The 18,500-nt window shown below is 40.2% G+C and overlaps 1 pseudogene; it reads left to right on the plus strand.

The window, feature by feature from the left end:
- The first annotated feature begins 7,220 nt into the window (after positions 1-7,220).
- LOC147424985 (uncharacterized) lies at positions 7,221-8,054 on the plus strand (annotated as a pseudogene).
- The last annotated feature ends 10,446 nt before the right edge of the window (positions 8,055-18,500 follow it).

An 18,500-nucleotide genomic window follows, 5' to 3' on the forward strand; every position in this document is an offset into this window, starting at 1 on the left:
CTCTTTCAGCCGCGTTTGATATACATTTAGCATTGAACTTGTCCTGCTACCAGGCCTTAACTACTGTTCATTAATCATGTAGGCTTCAAAAAACTTGATCTGCATTTTTCTAGCATCTTTCTTAGCATGGGAGCGGAGCTGCACGACATCCACCCCCTCTGAACCTGTACAGCCTCCGGTCTGTGCCAACCGTATTTATAAAGCATCATCAAGAACATCATCAGACTCATCGTCTGATGCATACATAACATTGTCTTCAGGAGGTTGATCTGTGTTGAAGTCTCTAATATTAATCTCACCATCTCGTTGCTTAAACAACTTAACTCTATTCCCTGCAATAGGCACCTTGAGCTCAGTGCCATCGAGCTCGCATAACTTGTAGGTCGCATTATCATAAACATGAAGTACAACATATGGTCCAAACCATCGTTTAACCATTTTCCGCATAGCAGTGTACTGGTTCTTCAGGCTACTGTTATATACAAGGACCCAATCCCCATCTTTAATAACACGAGGTCGTAGTTTGTGCTTACCATCAAATGCTGCCTTGTTCTTCAACCTTGCTTCCTTAAGCATTACTTTATGCTGTTCAATATCTTCTCGACGTCTCTCAAGTTGGTGTATGCGCACTGCAATAAAATCTTCTGTAGACATACCTTCTTCCCATGGCATTACAGTCCAAGAGATAACCGCTTCCTCTGTAGGCATAATGGGTTTTTGCCCGTACATTAGCTCAAATGGCATAAAACCTCTAACAAAACTATGTGTAGTTTGATCAGCCCATAAAGCAAATGGTAGGAGTTTAAACCAATCACCAATATGTCCCTGACATGCCTTTGCTAAAGCTTTAACAATAGGTGGATGCCCTCTTTCACTTTTACCATTACCCTCTGGATTGTATGTTGTAGTGAGAGCCAATTTAATGCCCAAACAAGCAAAGAAATCCTGAGCTCCATCTGCATCCAGCTCTCCTCTATCAGCAGTAATTCTACCAACACATCCATATCTCTATCAACAGTAATTCTACCAACACATCCATACCTGGAAATAACATCCTCAAGCAAGAACTTGCATACGGAACTGGTAGCTTTGGTACGCAAAGCTCTGCCTTCCACGTGATTAGTACGATCCTCTCTTGCAAGAACAATATACCGCATTTGCCAGACACCTACTGGCATGGTAATCAGGTCCACCACCCACTTGTAGTGCATAGCTAGTGGATAGGTGGCATGCAATCCATCTCGATGTCGCACATTAGAATATTATTGGCATATTAGGCATGTCTCCACAAACTGAGCCACATCTTTATACATACCTTTCCACCAGTTACGATCCTTAATCTTCACAAAAGTTGCCCAGACCCCTCTGTGTCCAATCCATAAACTTTCATGAAACTCTTTGATAACCTACTGTTGAGTTGCTTTATCACAAACAACCCGCTGTGGTACTCCTTTAGAGCTTTTTGGATGCTTCCATAAATGGACATCCTTCAGAAAATAGCCGTAAGCTTTCTTCCTTATCTTTTTGTACTCTTGATCCGTCCACCCTTCATGCTTAGTAAGAGTGCTAAGGTAGCGACCAATCAAAAGCCATTCTCCTTCATAGAACTCTTCAGAAAATACCTCAAAAGCATGAGCAATATTTCCACAATTTGCATGCAGATAAGAAGACGAATAGAACTTCAAGCCATCATCATCACTTGTCGTCAACATCTCTTCTTCATCTTCAAATATAGCTCTTGATAACATATCTGCAACAGGATTATCTGTACCTGCAATATGACAAAATTTAGGATTAAGAGATTTAATGTAGGCTATCCATCGCAGCATAGCAATATCCGGAGTAGAGCAATTTGCAATCATCCTTATCAGTGGCAAGCAATCTGTCTCTACCATGCTTGAAGCTCCAATAAAGTATTCTTTATCAGACCTTAGAGCAGTAGGAGCGCCCCAAAGTTCTCTCTTAACCTGTGGGTAGCCTCTTTGGCGAGCATTGAGCACTTTTGCTCCAAATCGAACCGCATACCTGTTCCCTTCTTCATCATCTTGACCGATAGCCCATCCAATACCTGTCGGGCTAGTGTCAACTGTTAAGATTACTGGCCTTCCGCATTTGTAGTCAACTTTCCTCAAGGTCGGAGCCTCAAGGAGCATCTTCTTTAATTTCCTCATAGCTCGTGTGTGAACTTCTTCCCAAACAAATCTTTTACCTTTTCTCAACAGTTGATAAAGCACTTCTGCAACATGAGCAAAATGTGGCAGCCAAATAAGATAGAAAACACATGCACCCAGAAACCGACGAACTTCAGTAACCGAAGAGCACGTTTCCTTCATCTTTTTAATAGCTTCAACTTTAGCCGGACTTGGCCTTCTACCTTCTAGATTGCACATGTGCCCTACAATTACAACCTCTTTGGAACCAAAAGTTGATTTTTGCCCTGAAAGTGTTAAATTAACTTCTTCAAGCCTGGATAAAATAGCATCACAGTCAGCAATATGTTGAGCAACGAACTGCCGGCACCCCCTCTAATATTTTACTTCATCTTTTGAGCCTTCCTCGCAGTCCTTAATCGGTAGATCATCAATGAAAGGCATATTAATATGTGGGATAAAGTCCCTTAAGACCTTATTCATGCCGTTCATCATATGCGCTATAGAATTAGTAGCACCCTGTGGGGGCAGAGTGCACATCCTTACCAATCCGAGAGGTGTACGCATCGTAGTAAGATCCCTGCTCTCCAAAGCTAACTGAAATTGATCATATCCAGAATAAAGATCACCCATAGAGTAAATTGACCTACCTGCAAAAGCCTCAGCAAATTCATCCACAATTGGGCCGGTACCCACATTGCGGATTGTTACCTTGTTAACCGGCTGCATATCCTATATAAACCTTAAAGTACCATTTTTCCTCGGAACAGTGAACCATTGGTTAGAGTATGGCGCACATGATGGTTCCAAGATTCCCATTTGTATCTTCTCATTAAGCAAATTGATAAGCTTTGGCAAGTGAGATTTAGGAGCTGGAATAGGACGTAAGCTCCATGGCATGTGAGGAACAGTGAATATAACCATAGGTGCAACAACACTTGGATCCACACACCCAATCTCACTTGGCTCAAAGGCAAAAGCTTTACCATGTTTTTCGAGCATACCTTGAAAACACTTGATTTCCTCTTCGTTGAGAAAACCATCTTCTCCCACCTTCAGCTGCTGCAATGTCTCTTTAGTGAATTTGTGCCCAATGTTCTTAGGATTCCTGAGCATAGGCTGTCGAGAAGCTTCCTTAATTACTTCACCACTTCCCTCTGGTAGAGGTGTAGCCACAGGTCTCACTTTCTTTGCAACTGTCTTGTACTTCGTATCTACCTGTGCTTCAACTTCTTTATCCAAGTCATCCCCAATATGCATAAGTGCCTCGTATATGTCCATTGAGTGCACTTTAATAATTTCAATTCCACTTTCTAACCTGTTTTGCTTGATATCCTCAAGCTCCAACATAGTATCAACATAAGAGATCTCTTCGAAGATTCCTAATATCACATCATCCGGTTCTAGCACATCACATCCCTGCAAGTCACTTTGAATGCTTGAAACATATTGTTTCTCCCATTTGGTTAAATCATTAAATTTCCTGTAAGATACTGAGCCCTCAGATGTCAACCCTAGAAATCCTGAAGAGAAGGTTTCTCTTTGCGAGAACTTCTCCTCACTTGCACCACCAAGAAAATCCTGAGCAAATCTTTGTTCTTTAAACTCCTTACGTATCTTTGGCATTGGACGATCACGTAAATTGTCTTTGTTTCTAACATGATCAACACATACAGTTAGAAATTGAACCGCTTTCTTACCATGTCGGTTTCGAACCCTGGCATAGGCCGAGCCATCATCCAACACCTTAGTTTCCATCCGCACAGTCGTAATGTAGGGTTGTCCTAGAATCAACGGGTAGGAGGAATGCTCCTGTATAAAAAAGTTTTGCTCATCACAGACATACCCATTAGTTACCTTAACATTTGCGCATGCACCGTAAAGATCTCCAAGAAGCATGTTGGCAGCTCGAATCCGCCACTCGTGATCTACATCAATACACCACTTCCCCTTTAGGTGCAAATTCTTTGCCATGAGATTGATTTCCGAACCATGGTCTATGAGGGCTAAGACCGGCTCCTCAATGTCGCCAAGCTTTACCACTGTTTCTGTCGTTGCTCTTGCCCAATGAGTCCTCAAAAAGTGACTCTTGGGTATCACTTCTTCATCTTCACCGTAATTAAAATGCATGTTTCTTACCTCAGGTATAATCGGGCTGGGAACCACCATAGTCTTTGGCTCTTCTTCTTCAAGATCTGCTAAATACTCTATATAGTCTTCCAAGATTGCTTCAATGTGACGAACCACTTGGCTTTTAACTGGATCTGACTCTTGATCACTCGGTACTTGTCGCTTCCTTTTTATAATGTCGATGATCTCTTCGTGGAACTCGTGCTTAGCAATTCCAAGAATATCCCCCAAGGTGAGCTCCACTTTACTATTTAGGATACGTTCTTCAAAAACTTTCTTCAAATCTGTAGCCAATTCAATATCAGACTTGAGTTTATACGAGGGCCCTTTAGGCTTACCTTGCTTCTTGTCCTTAGGAGCCTCTTCCATAACCACCTCCGGAGCAGGTTTAGGAGCTGGCCCTTCTTCTTTCTTATTGTTAGATCTCGTCTGTCTTTTTGACGTTCCAGCCCCCTCTTCATCTCTTTTTCGCTTCTCTTCCACCATAGCTTCATTGACTTGAGCTTTAGCAATATAAGCATATACCGAAAGAGAATCCACTGGATCGGTCCACCCAGTGGTTTCTCGAATTGAATTCCCCACTTGTCGTAACTTCCCGTATGTTACCTTACTTGCTTCTACTATCTTTAGAGCATATGGCCACAACTGGCCCTTTGCACCTGTACCATCATCATCTTCCTTACCACAAACTTGCAGCCCATATGTAGCTGCTTCCACAAGGGCAACATTATGTTGTATTTCCTCTACTATCTTCTTCATTCCACCTCTGCCAAAGTTCAAACAGAGCAATTCCCCTATCTCCCTGAGATGAATCTTCTTGTCTTTCCAGAAAACCACATTCTTCTTATAAGCTTCATCAAACTCATTACACTCTCTCACAAACTTGTGGTCTTCACTAGCGCACCACATGCATCGATCCCAATTTTTACGTGGTGGCTGCTGCTACTGCTTAGGTTCAAAAGTAGATGCCTTTGTAGCTAACCCTTAAAATTTAACAGTTTTAAAATTCAAATTTAGTTTTTGAATACCTTTAACGAGATCGTCAAGAACAGGCCCCTCCACCTTGGACAATGTAGAGGGTGGCTTCTCTTTAACCTCTTCTTCATCATCATCCAATACCTCAATCACGATTTGCTTATCAACCCGCTTATGTTGTTTTACGATCATGTTCACCGCTTCAGATACTATTTTCCATCTGATGTCAATCCCAATTCTCCTACCGGATCCTCTAATAATTGCACCAAATTCTTTTGTAGTTGCGGATCAGTAGCTTGAATAAACAATTCCACCTTTTGATCCCTCAAGGAACGTTGTTCTGCTGATGATAACTAATCAAACTTCTTTTCAAACTCTCGCAACAGTTCTCGTGCAGATAAATTTTTACCCTTCTTCTACATCCACTTCGTAAAACTCTGTCTGGTCACCCGTTGAGAATCCTCCAGAAAATATTCCTCTTGCAGCGCCTTCTTAAATTCCTTCCAGTTCGGCCCTTGAGCCGCTTGAATCTCTTTAATCCGGGCCCTAATTAAGTTCTGGCACTGCAATCAGATGAAATCCTTCCACTGAATCCTGGTATTCAATACCATTATCTTCCATAGACTGCTCATACAAATTGCAAAATTTTGAAATATCTCGGTCCTCAAACCATTGCAGTTTTTCTGTAACATTTTGACGAGCTTTACGAATCCGCTCTTGCAAATTATGTTGTTGCTAGGCGGCCTGTTGCTGTTGCATATATGCTGCAAATTGCTGCATCATCTATTGCATGGCTGCTTCTTGTGGTGTAGACATATGCTTCAACAATTTTCCCACCCCAGCTCGGTTTCGCGTCGGGTTCACCAGGGATGTCGGGGGATATGTGTAACCCTTGTTGGCATGCCTTGTGCTTTCCTTCTGCTTCTTTAATCAGGTCAATTCCTTTGTTTATGATGAGGAAGAGGCCCTTGATTTTGCTTCACAGTGCAAGAGAGAGATAGCCATATCCTTCTTCAAATCTTCCCTTGCCGGCTTGCTAGCCGAGGTCTGCTTACTCTCGAGTGAGAGAGTTTCTTCTTCCTTTACTAATCAAGAAACCTTGCTTGTTTTATTAGTCAAGGATGAGAGCGAGAGAGAGTGAGAGAGATTTCCTATTGCTTCGAGGCTCCCTTCCCTTCTTCTTCCTTCCCTCGTAGTCTCCTTCCTTAACCTCTTTAAGCTCTTCTTTGCGTTGCTTTGTATGTTCAAGCTCGAGAGGGAGAGACGAAAGGTTGCTTTGATTGGAGATCAAGAGAGAGAAATAACTCGCCTTCCTCCTCGCTTTGTTTCCTCGTTAACTTTCCAACACTCTTGCCACCAGCACATAAAATCAATGCCTCTATATAGCTGAGTGATCTCACAACACCCCTATCCTCTAGCAAACACACACCATGATACACCGTCTGCAAACAACTAATGCCCAAACCCAAACCCGACCATCCCTCAGACACCTCAAGATCATTGGCAGACTCACGTTTGCCCACAAGCTTCCATCCTCAAGACATATATCACAACCATACAGATAACACTCACTCACTCTCCATCTCCTTTGAACACTGGACCAAACTCCTGCTTCATCTTGATTTACCACCACTCGATCGGGAAGCAAACGGTGGGTCCTCCGTGGGGGCACCACAAGATGGAAAGGGGAAAATGGGAAAACCACCAGCACATAAACTCGATGCCTTTATATAGCTCAGTGATCTCACAGCACCCCTATCCCCTAGCAAACACACACCATGATACGCAATCTGCAAACAACTAATGCCCAAGCCCAAGCCCGACCATCCCTCAGACACCTCAAGATCATTGGCAAACTCACGTTTGCCCACAAGCTTCCATCCTCAAGACATATATCACAACCATACAGATAACACTCACTCACTCAATACATTCAACATACCACAAGATTTTTGTAGCCCTTTGCACACCCCTTGCTTGTACAAAAACAAGTCACATACACAACCCATGCATGAGATCGAAAGACAATGTTATATATGTGCTCAAACAATGAGCAGAGGGAGCCTGATTTTCTTGAGCTTCAGATCATATACAACAATGGATTAAATTGGAAAAAAACCCCGGCATAGCATGCGGAAAGTCTATGGTGAAGTATGGGAATGGATTAAATTGGAAAAAAACCCCGGCATAGCATACGGAAAGTCTATGGTGAAGTATGGGCGAGAGAGTGTGCATGGATACGCTCTCCCTCAAAGCGGTGCATCACCTTTTCTTTGCTTATACCCCTCCTTACATGAGCTCCTGCCGATGCTGCCCCTGCATGAACGGGCGGCCTTCATCAACCCATCATAGCCTTGCTTCCTTGATGAGGCGTCTCTCCTCTTTGATCACGCTGCCCTGCAACACCTCCCTTCAGCGCTCCTTCACCCCCAACTGCCTCATGCTTCCCTGCTTCAAGCCATAACTGCAGCCCGCCCTTTGGCAACTCTCACACCTATGGTCGGCCACCCTCTTCACTGGCGGCCCCTCAAGCCAGCCCTCCTCAACAGCGCTCAGACCCTTCCAATTGATTCGTCGCCTTCCTCACGGCCCTTGGCGGCGCTCCTGCAGCCCTCGTCAACCCTTGCAACTCCCGGGTTCTGCAAACCCGTCACCTCCTCGTTCTCAGGGGCTGCTTCCCTCGATGGTGTCACCAACCTCCGGCAGCCCCTCTCAGTAGTCGGTCAACCCAGTGGCTCCCCTGTCTAATATTCAACTGCGCCACCCCGTGGCTCCTGTAGCCCTGGCCAATAGCGACCTCGCTATTGGTCGCCTTCCACCCTACAACTCCCTTGTTTTATGCAACTCTGACCAATAGCGACCTCGCTATTGGTCGCCTTCCACCCTACAACTCCCTTGTTTTATGCAGCCCAGGTGGCGCCACTACCCTCTGCATGCAATCTCCAATTGTCGACTTTCCATGTAGCGCTGCTCGTCGACTGCAGACATTGTTTTTTTTATAGCTTGGCTATCTTTTTTTTTTTTTTAAAGGACCTCTGGTGCGACTTAGCGGCCGTCCCCACGCAAAGTTGACCGTAGCCTCAATCACCCCAAACCGGTAGACCTCAAGGCCATGATAACCAAATCCAAATATTTCCATCTTCAAGTAGCCGCGGCCACCTCCTTCCAGTCGTACTTCAAGAGCTTTGTAATTTGCCGATAGTGGAGGGCACCCTGATTGTTGGGATTAAAAACTCCCCCTTAGCTTCTCATCGCCTGCGCTTCAAGTTGTTCCCCGCACAAAGCTTCATAAAAAGGCTACTTCCCATGCGGATGAATGGCCTTATGGCTGCCCCTCTCATGCCATCTCTCACGACGGCACCATTTGGTGGAGATACCCATCGAGCTTTGAAACCCTCAAGCACTTTGACCTCCAAGGCTTTTGCACCATCTTCGACCTATTCAATGCCTCGTTTGCTATACACTTCTTGATAGTCGAGTGTCGTGCAGACAGCCTGCCCCAAATCCCATATCATAAACTTCATGGCACCTGCATCCAGCACCCCTTGCCTCGTTCCCAAACTTGTGATATTATCATTTGCTCCTGCCACCTGTGATAGCAAAAAAACACTTGCAGTTTTGACAAGCGACTGCTCCAACTCGGTGTACCTGGCTTCTAGCTCCATCGAATATCTGCTCAAGGTCTTTGCCATTTGCCTGCAAACTGCCATACCTCGACTTCCTGCACTTCCATAGATCGACACAGTTTGGCTGTACCAACGTCATAGACAGTGTAGGGTTTATTGTAATGATGAGTTCTCAGTTTGAAAGCCCCACTAGAACCTAGTGAAGAACGTTGTTGCCATGAGCCATTTTATAAATTGCAAAGTTTACATATCTTAATCATGCTCAGTATGTGCTTACAACACTCAAGAGCACAAAGAAGGAAGGAAGAGTAACATATCTGGGAGCTCCAGAAGTTCTAGCCCGGATTGCATACCAAGATATTGGGATGGCCGATAACTTGCCGCCAACCTCATATTAGAATACATGGATAGTCACAAGTCAACCCTCTCCACGAGCCACTAGATCAAAGAAGAACATAAACTATAAATCAGATGAAGAACCAACAAAAAGCTCACTTAAAGCCCATAGCAGTGAAGAGAGCTTTGACAATGAAGAAAAAAGGGCAAGGAGAGAAGAAATGAAGAGAAAAGCAGTGGAAACCCATTAGGAAGAACCTCAGCAGAAAAAAGCAAGGTTCGAAACAGAGAAAGAATCTTATGAAAGAAGTCACCAAGCTACAGGAGAGAACCCAGAATCATGGATTCCAAGGGAAATCAAGGGTCCTAGAACCAAGAACCCCGAGAAGAAACTCCAAGAAGATCCAAAGGATCTGCCTGAGAGAATGTATCAAGAAGCCGAATCCGTAAAGATACAGGAGGCATTAGAAGCACAAAGAAAGGCAAGAGAAGAGCCCAAGAAGAGTCGACTGCACAACAAAAGAAAACAGAAGCTTCATTATAACAAATTGAACCACAACATGAAGAAGGAGAGATGTCTCCAAGACCACCTTCACCCTCTACTGAATAAGAAGACCAACCAATTCCTAGTCCAAGCCCTTCACCAACTGACAAATCCAATGAAGGTGAGGAAACAAAAGGAAAAGAGAAACAAGAGAAGGAAGCCAGTTATGAAAAACCCAAGGAAACAGACAAAGATGAAGTTGGACCTTCTGCAACATCACAAGCAGAATCAGCTGAAGCATCTACAAAACCTTAGGCAGAATCCATTGAACCGTCTAAAGAGCCGCAAGTCAAATTTACCGGACCTTTTAAGCATCCTCAGGTAGAATCTGAAGAATGGGAAACAACTGATGAAGTTATCATCCAGGTTAATGAATATGCAAAGTAGATGTAGATGATGACGGAGAAGATGAGAACAACAGCTCTTAGCCGTAGTGCTAAAGCTTGAGAGTTTGAACAAGTGATTAATGCTCTCCAAGGCAATCTTGAAGACAAAATGAACATCATTGAGAATCTTAAAGGCCAGATCAAAGAGCTAAAAAATGAAGCAGAGCAACACCAATGTGTCAAGGAAAAGCAACAAAAAGAGATGGAATATTTAGGGGAGCTTCTCACAAAGCTATCAGACGCATGTAAAAGCAAGGTCCAACAGCTGGCTGAAGTAACAAACGAGCTTTTGAACACTACTTAGTCAGTACAAAAGCTCCAAGTACAATTAAATGTAGCAAATGCTTCCTTGCAATACTCAGAGCTGAGAATCAATGACCAAGCACCATTCCTAAAGCAGATAAGGGAAAACTCAATCGTAGCTTCACTCAAGGGGATAGATGAAGTTTACAAGATGTTGAAAAAGAGAAACAAATACCTAGAACTTGAGTTGAAGATAGAACAAGCACAAAGACGGGACCTCGCCCTAATGTAGGTACAAAGAGAAGAGCAGTTGCTTAAAGAGATAGAGGATTTAAAGAGAGCCAACAATTGCTGAGAGAAGGGAATATGGAAGCTAAAGAGGAGGTAGGTACATCTGAACAACCAAATCTAAACATACCATCAATCTCCTTTGTAGAAATGGAGACACAACCAACATAAGGACAGACAGGGAGTTTTGAATTCCAAGTACCAATCACCGATGAAGAACAAGTGCCAATGGTCCAACTCTCTAAAGCTGAAGAAGATGCACTTGAAGAGCAGATTGTTCATGAAGTGGATGCTGAATGTAAAGCGGCAATGTATTGGGAGTTGAGAGTTCTTCACTTTGTCAATGTAACATAGCTCACTCCCAACCAAATCAATTCTCAATGGCATCAACAGTCACTGCCCTACCCTTTGATAAAGGTGGAGCTACTGCAAGTAAAAGAAAGACTTTACAAGGATATGCAAGAAGAGGGGTCAGATGCTCTCCACCCCAAATGGAGAAAGAATTGACTCAACAAAAATTCAAGGGATCTTATCTTGTTTACAAAGGGCACCTGCATCAATTCAGAAAGTCTTGAAATTCTGTCTTGTACCAAGGGTAAGGACCCTGGGGGATTCACTCTATATACAAAACGGGACGCCACCTGCGAGCGGACAACTTTGATAAAACCCCTATATACGACTCATATTAGGGAATATGACCCCCCTTTCTATGCTTATACGACAATCAATGAAAAAAACTATCATACCCCTATCTTACATATAAAATTTAGATCTCACATGATCTAACTGAGTAAAACTAGTCAAAGAGTGTGCAGCATAGTGACAGTCAACATACTAAGGAACCAGATTTGTTGATAATGTACTAAGGAACCACTTTTGTCCAATTCTCACCCATCCAAAGCTAGCGTAAATCAACCCTTAACCTGCTCCAAATCAGCCCTTATCTACCAGCTTGATGCAAAATTTGATGTGTGACCTGAGAAAATCCTTCCCCAAAATTTATCCGAGTTCTAGTGCACACCGGTGACCAATCCCTATAAGTAATCAAACCAGGTTAGGTTCCCCCCCCCTAAGTATGATACCCCTCTCCCTTATTTTTAATCTTGGAAGATAAATTATTGGGGGCCTACCCCTAACTTATACACTTATGTAACTTGTAAAACAAACCCCTCTCGTGCACTTATGTGGTGTGGTAAGTTTTCCATGGTGAATCCCCCGGGGTAAGGACATGGTAGGCACATGAAGCAATAAAGAAGAAAAGGACGACTTGGCTCAACTACTCGAAACTGCCAGCTCTAGAGCAAGGACCAACAACTGAGGAATACATGGTTAAAACCCTAAAGGGCACCGTGAATTTCTCCAAGAGCCTCCCTGACCTCTCATGTGCAATGCTATATAAAATCTGCAGAATGCTGCTCACATGTATCCAAGTTTTTCATGAGACCTGAGCAAGCAAGAGCCCCATAGATGTCCTTCTTAGAAGGTAACAAAGTCTTGTGCTATGATTTGAGTGGACAACCTTCAGAAGAAGTCCTCTACGGCTTCTATACCAAATGTATGTTCTTGCCATCAAGCAATATGTTGGCATTTGAAGAAGATTTTTAAAGAGGATTCTTCACATGGCATAAAAAGATTTTCGGGCCAATGATCAGCAATCTGACAGCAAGGTTTGTTGGATATTCATCCATAGAACTCAAAAATAAAGTCACTATTCAATTTTTGCAAGTCCCTGAGAATGACGCATCAGATATCAAAAAGCGCTACAAGCACTTAAAGACCGCCTTGTCAATCGTCAACCTGAAGACTATTTCAGTCCTTGAAATTGTGTCAAGGGACGACACAGTCGAGGAGGGGGGGAATGTTAGAAGCAAGCTAATCCATGTAACGTTTTTTGGGAGCTTTATTGTAAAAACACTTATTCTTTTGATAAATGGAGAATATTGTAACTCTTATTTGCCAAATGGATATTATAGTCTATGAGCCGGAGCTATAAGCTTTCAGATTGTATCAATTTATCCTTAGTTAGAGCTCTCCAAAGATTAGTTTTTGACCAAAGAAACCTTGGGTAAGGTATAAAAGCCAATTTTGTAAAGTTATTATTAAGTTTTTGGATAAGAAATACACACGTGAGTTAACGACGCTCACTTCTCTCCTTCTCATGCTTTCTACTCCCTTGTGGATTGTCACATTGCAGTGCCGTCTATTGCGTTGCAACCATAGGTAAGAGCTCTATGCATTGACGTAAACATATCATGGTAAACCGTAGCTTTTGGTGTCACCAACCCGCGGCCTAATTTCATCATAAGTAGAAATATAAGCTAGGAAATCACAAAGTAAGCATAGGCGGGGTATTGGGGCATCATTGCTAAACATTTAGATGCAGTCGGGGTCAGAAACAACTAGGTCAAAATCTCACTATTGTTAATAATTGCGTTTTTTGCACTTCATCAAAAGTGAGATTTGAGACAATAAGCATGTGCGCTTAGGTCTTATATACTTGTCCTAGAAGTTTCGTAACATTTGGCTATCGTTTGATGCTATAACGGTCATGTTTTGTTTACCGATTAGTGACTAGCTTTTGATGAATTAGGTCATTTGAGTGTAGCTTGTGTTAGATGCGAGTTGTCAGTTGTTTTCCAAAAGATTGACACCTTTTTGTAGCCTCTATGCACTAGTCGAGTTAGCTTCGTCCCATGGATTGACAATTATGTTCGTGGTTCTTGCTATGTCTGCAATAAGATAAGAGTGAGGTTAGGAAACCCATCCACATGCTCCTTCTCCGCCGCCAGCTCGGTAGTAGGTGCACCTCTTCGAGCACAAAAGCTTAGGGATTGAGATTTGAGTGTCTTTTTTTGGTTTTTTTCCTTGGTTTTGTGGAACTTATTCTATGAAGAATATATATTTGGTGTATTTATAAACGAGGCACTTATGTATATTATACTCTTGTTGGACCGTATAAGGCCATAGCATCGTGGTGGAAAAATGGTGCAATTTTTTGGCCGTTGTTGTAAAGGTTTCTAATGGTGGACGTGTGTCCTCTAAGAAAGGTTTTATAAAGATTATATCTTTCTTTTATAATGTAAACAAATCTTTCCATCATTGTATTCAAGTCCCTTCTTTTAATGCTTACTTGATTTCCTTGTTTTCTTATTTAAGATTTTTTTAAAGAAAAGATCATATCTTGTTTTTATAATATAAATGGTCTTTCCATCATTGTAACTTTTAATCCTTTGATTTAATGCTCACTTGACTTCCTTTTTTTTTTTGTCTTTGTTTAATTTGTAAACAATTCCTTTAATTTAAGGATCTAATGACTTCCTTTTCAACCTTTTGATTTAAAACATACTTTTTTATTGTAAATTTTTCTTATATTTATAAAAAAATTATAACTAAAAAATTATAAAGTGTCCTTAAATAAAAGAATTTCTTCAAAACTAAGAAATTTCTTCAACTTCTGGTTTTAATATGCAAATGTCACATTGTTACTTTAGTGCAACATGTATTAATATTAGGGATTAGGTTTAGACATTCCCAGTATTGAGAAAATACATTTCAAGGGAAAAATTCATATATACATGTCACAAGTAACACTTGATCAAGAGAACGTTGCAAGAAAAAAAAAGGGCATTAATTAGTGTCATTTATATAACATATTATTATTATTAATTTAAATTTTCACACAATTACTTAGGCCCATCATTCCTTTGAAATGTTTCCATAATCCAATGATCTATGTCATTTGTTCATACCTTGATGTCATTTAAATGTCGATATTAACTCTAAAATCCAGCCTATGTTGAAATAATCACATTGGTTTAACATTTATTTCAAAAAGCAACAAACTAAATTTCCAACCTTGGTCAAATTGGGTGTTCACTACTGAAATAACTTGACCTATTACCCACCTTTTGCCATAACACAACCCTCATCTACTTTTGCATTGCATTTTCTTATTTATTTATGCTCTATAAGGCGACTTTTCACTCTTTTTCAACTTCATAATTTGAAATTTGAACTTAAATATTCAAACTTTTAGATGTTTCTCTTCAAGTGTATTTATGTGAAAGGATTTCTTATGTATTGTGTTATGGAGCTTTAGCTACTTTTCTTTTTGCTTGAAATGAAACCCAAGATTTATACAATTGTTTTTTACTATAAACATTGACATTGCAAAGCAAGAGCAATAAAGAACAAGGTGAGGTGGCACTAAGGCTTGCTAGTTAAGGGGGGGATGAGAGTTATGGATAGTAAGACTAAATGAGTGCCCCTAATCACATGGAATTTTTGTTGTGTTATAATATAACATTATATTATCAATTATACATTATATTGGCCTCACTTGAACAATAAGGTGAAAGGTGCATACTGCACATTAGCATTTAAAAACAAAGTAAAACAAAAAGAAAGGAAAATAAAAGCAATAAAGTAAAAAGACACATTGATAAACTAAAACAAAAAATTATTCTAATGCTATCATAAAAAAATGATAGATTTAATAAGCATACGAAATAGTAAAACAATTTAATGAGCTGAATCTTTATAAAGTCCCTGAATGAAAGGACTCTTTGGAGATTAAAAAAAAAAAATCATTGATTCAATACTTCACATCATGTGATCAAACTCCTATGAATGCACTCTTTAATCCTTTTTGTAGCTTTGGAAAATAGCATTTAAAAGGACATGATGTGTTTCTCTTCAAGACTTTTAAGGCCCCTTTCAGGGACTTATGTCCAACAATTAGAATTGAACGACCTTCACCTTATGGGTACTCAAGGCCTTTAGAAGGCCAAAAAGTGAAACTACATTAAAAACTTAAATATTCTCAAGTATGGAAGATATATTTTTAAAAATAATTTATAAGGGTGTGTGATTTAACTTATTTTTGGCCAAAAAGGCCACAGGGAAGTGGTAGAGAGAAAGTGAAATTCCTTTTTCCACCTCTCACCATCCAATGGTCACCACCACATTAAATTTGATTGTTGACATTTCAAGTCATTGCAAGCCTTACGATACTCATTTGAACATTTTCATTATGAAAGTGAGTGTGTATGTGTGTAAGTGTGCGCACATGTCTCTCTCTCTCTCTCTCTCTCTCTCTCTCTCTCCATTAAAGTGTTAGGAAAAATTCATTTTTTAAAATATATACAAAATTCCTTTTCTTGAATTTGCCAAGAGGAAATTTTAGAGAATTAGATTTATTTTTCACATTTTTACACTATTATTCTCTATTTTGGGATGTGATTTCTACTTTTCCCCCTGCTCTCAACCGACATTTTTGAAATTGAAAACGGCATGATATTAAGCTGAGACACATTTTTCCCAAACACCGGGTCCATTAACATGTCAAATGTGTTCTAATAATCACTCAATTGATTACAGCAAAAAATATTGCCTTCTTAAGGCCATTGTGAAGTCTTCACTTTGTCAGTATTTCTACTTTGTCTATATATTAAATTGGTTGTTTCTTTGATATATAGAAAATTTGCTACTTGTTTGGGTCTTTACTAGTGTGACATCTGAAGAAGGATTAGTGTTGATTTTGATATCCTTAGAGTAGAGACAAAGAAGCAATGACACCATGTACTAAAACCTACCTTCTAAGGTAAAGCAAATACAAGAAGCAAACAATGTACACTTTGTGGATGTAAAAGGGTCTACATCGAAGATTGTCATGTTGGACACAATTATTTCTTGGGTCATTGCAATGGAAAAGGTACTTGTTAGGCAATGCATAGCGCTTGTTGCCACTCAAGAGGTGACTTGTTTATCAAACTTAATTACTAGCAAGAATGAGTAATGATGGAATTGAATGAAAAATGTTCGATGAGATTTTAATGGTCTAATGTTGCAATGTTGATAAACTAACTATTCTACAATATGTTGCAATGTTGATACATTAACTATTCTACAAAATGTTTTTCTTTAATCTATCGATCAAAATTGACGTGTCATTCATGTACTTTTGTCACAATGGAGTCAAGATGGAGCAAGATGATATCTATGGTTCCCTCAAGGCACACGTAGTGCTTGAGGCTCATTGTGAATTCTTTGGTGAGTTAATATAACATCTCTACTCGCAATTGTGAGAATCGAAAAAACAAAAAAGAGATGAAAGTGCTAACTCTGGTTCCTTTAAGAGAATATATATATATATATATATATATATATATATATATATATATATATATATATATATATATATATATATATATATATATATATATATATATATATATATATATATATATATATATATATATAGTAGAGGGTTGTGTTCTTCTAATCTTTCTCTCCTCTCTTTTCTTTCCTTTAATAGGGCTACATGATACTTTGCCTTCCCCTCCTCTCCGTAGTATCTTCCTTGAATCTTTCTCCCCATTTTTCTTTTATGTACTTTTGAGCTCCTTCCGCTCCTTTAATCTCTCTCCCTCAACTCGAAGACCTCTTAGATTGAATGTGCTCTTTGCCTTTGGAGACCATACTAAAGACTGCAATTGTGCACACCTTCTTATGCTTTGAGAGTCAATGTCTTAGCGTTAGCTAGAGGTCCATGTAAGGTTCCTAAGGTACTTTTAGATCTTTTTCAATCAATAATTAATTTTGGTAAGTCAACTAAAAATTAGGGTTCAAGTAAGATATTTTATAAATCTTAAGCATAGCTTTATGGTAAGGATATAATTTGTTTGATTGGAAATCAGGTACATCCAAACGAGATCCAAACCCTTGAATGCATCCTCGAAATATCACATTGAATTCTATAAAAGAATAAATTGAAGGGTTGAAAAGGTAGCTTACAAAGGATAACATATCACATACAATAAAGAAGGCCTCACCTAGAATAGAAATTAGTCAATCAAGTAAGGAAGGCATTTTTTGGACTAAGAAAACTATCGAGAGCAACTATAGGCCTTAGAGGGCAATAGAGGGGGCATGAAAATGGTGCAGCTAGATTGTAGGGTAGGAACTAGACCCCTTACTTACAAAAATTGATACATATGACCCTTATCTTTCCATTTGGGATTGATGACCTTGGTTGCATTTATTCACTCGCATAATGATTTCAAAACATTAAATTTTCTATTATTTGTATATTTATGAATAATAGTCGAGTAAAAACATTAAGTAATATGGGGTATTAGGTGCCATAAAACTCAAGGAAGAATGTTCGTGTGATATGGAACCCATGTGCAAAATAAAATTTGCAACCAAGTCATATCCAACTTGCTAAAAAAATTCAAAAGTTTTAAGTTTTGTCAATAAAAATTAGCATGGTCGAATTATTGTATCTACTATGTAACTTAAAATGGTGGCATCTACTATTCCTTTTAAGCATTCACTCATGTTTGCAACTAGCAAAAACTAATTATAGCACTTCAAACCTCACAAAGATGACTTTAACACTACAAGAGGTGCTTAAGCTTAGCGATGCTCATTGTGGGACGCTCAAAACTCGCGGCGTCGCTATATACCAATGCCTATAGCTACACTCATAGCGTCCACTATATCAACATTGACTCTGCGGGTAAGAATAACCCAAGAGCATAAAAACTTAGATCTGTGCAGAGTTTTGACGCTCTCAGATACACGTCGACGAAAACAGGTATATGCCCTCACCTCCCTCCCTCTCTCTCTCTCTCTCTCTCTCACACACACACACACACAGACACACACACACATATGAGGAGAGGAGGGAGAGCTAGGTATTCTCCCTCTCTCTCCTCTCTCTCTCTCATGTTCCCTTCCCTTATTTTCTTTCTCCCTCCCACACACACACACACACACACACACACACACACACACACACACACAGAGAGAGAGAGAG

Source organism: Adiantum capillus-veneris, chromosome 25 (assembly GCF_014529385.1).
Source record: "Adiantum capillus-veneris isolate H3 chromosome 25, ASM1452938v2, whole genome shotgun sequence".
In the NCBI taxonomy this organism is placed as follows: Eukaryota; Viridiplantae; Streptophyta; class Polypodiopsida; order Polypodiales; family Pteridaceae; genus Adiantum; species Adiantum capillus-veneris.